This window comes from Myotis yumanensis, unplaced genomic scaffold, assembly GCF_028538775.1.
Source record: "Myotis yumanensis isolate MYYU_CA2020_CCGP unplaced genomic scaffold, mMyoYum1.0.hap1 SCAF_3, whole genome shotgun sequence".
Taxonomy (NCBI): Eukaryota; Metazoa; Chordata; class Mammalia; order Chiroptera; family Vespertilionidae; genus Myotis; species Myotis yumanensis.
This window is the reverse complement of record NW_027223754.1, coordinates 17,648,100-17,650,217: the sequence shown is the minus strand read 5'-3', so window position 1 is coordinate 17,650,217 and position 2,118 is coordinate 17,648,100.

Here is a 2,118-nt window from a genome sequence, read left to right as displayed (position 1 = left end):
CACACATGCACACACATACAAACACACTTCTTAATGTCTTGCCATGACCAGAAATCCGGGAGGATAGCTGCATGATGGTAAGCAAAACACTAACCATGCAGCTAAAAGAATATCACTTAAATCCTTCCCAACGCCCCCAAATCATTTTATTTCCCATCCTCACAAAACTATCGGGAAATATAATCACATGATTTATGTATTGAGCAGAGGAAATAACCCTAGTCTAGATAACACATCACCTTTCCTCTAAGTTAAACTGAGGATCTTGTCATCATTATTCCATTGGACCAAACAACAGTCAGGAAGGGGAAGGCTAGCTCTTGAGACCCATGTTTAAAATACATACATGCTATCTTGAGTACATTTGTGAGATAGAGCAGACAGGGCTCGTCTTTTCTCACCAACAATCTACTAACTCAAGGACAAATTCACCTATCTTCACCTTGGGAGCCAGAGAGAGAGAGAGAGAGAATTTTAGTATTACATTAAAATATCATAAATTTAAATAGAGAGCAGGAATTGTCAGGGAGGGGCAGTCATTATGACAACACTGGAATAGGGAAGGAAAGTCCCAAATGAACTCACAGTCATTGGAAAGAATTTTAAAAGGGAAAATAGGATTGAAAAAAGGAAAGACAGGCAAAAGCAGGTATATTTGTGATTCAATCTAGGTGAGATGAAGAAAACTGAAGCCAAATAGATGTTGTGCCTATTAAGGAAGAAGCAATTGAAATGTGGTGAAAATGGGTTCATAAAGCAAGAGGATCCTGCCATGCTATAGATGAAACCAAATCCCGTAACTTAGAAATTGGGAAGAGATGAGAGAAGCAGGCTGGGAAATAGCTCCTTCAGTCAAACCCAATCAAATGGACTATATTAAAGTTGCTCAATGTTTTTCCATTGCAGGTTTACAAATTTCTCTGCATCTCTTATACTATTGTAGTGACATTATTGTAATTAGCTAATTATGAATCATAGAAAAGAAGCAACATGAAGGCCAGGCTTTATAGGCATGTTCTCTGCAAAACATTGGGGGAAGGGGACTGGACAAAGGGTAGACAGACGCATGCCTGGTAAAGTTGGGATGCCATAGTGAAGGTGTTTGCTGTCAGTCACACCTGGGAACAGACGTCATTGGCCAGAATGGGTGTGGCCACTGCAAGGCCTTGAAAATGTGTGATACATAGCCCCCTAAACAAAGAAGTTCACTCTCTTGTGCTCTTGCTTTCTGGGGACTCATGTGACTCCCGATTTGTGGGGCTCTTTTGCTCCTGCTTCCCAGCATTCACCCACTCGCAATGGACTAATGGACTGCAACTAGCCTGATGCTGTACTGGACCTGTCTCCAACATGAAAAGAAAACTCTGGACACTGGCTTTGCTTTCAGCTTTACTTAAACTTCAGCTACACTTCTATGACTGGACGAAGGGGAATGGGGCTTTGGAAATGCAGGGATATAATGCCACAGAAATAAAGCTTTCTACCATGTCTCATCCTCCCGTGTGGATCTCTGGAAATGTTTATCCCAGCAGTACCCAAAGAACCCCACTCCCACTAGCAATGGGGATAGATGAGACACATTTTTCTCTGGTAACAGTAGCACTGTGAAGCAGATCTGAACAACTGACGATTGGTTCTGGAGAACGTCATGATTAGAACTTATGTTTCAGAGAAATTGCCATGTCTTAATTATCTTGTAGCCCTACACCTAGCAAAGTGGTAGGCACGTAGTAGCCATTCAATACATGCTGAATAGTTGAATGTTACAGCAGATGCAGTCAGAGCCTTTATTGGATCCTCTTGGCAGATCCTGAGGTCAGCAGCCATCGAGGTCTTATATTTCTTATTTGATGAAGGCTTCTATTGTGTTGGTCTCTGGGCCTATTGAGAGTAATGCTATCAGTTATGAATGCTTGCCCTCACCTGGACAAACACACACACACACACACACACACACACACACACACACACATTTCCTGGTGCCAGGATGAGTACAGGTTGCCTAGGGTTTCTCCTTATTTATTGGTGCTCAAGGCCTCCTAAAAGAGAACCTAGGGAGGGGAGTGGCTGCCTGATTTCTTATCTAGTTACTTTGCTAGAGGCTGTGTCCTAAAGCTG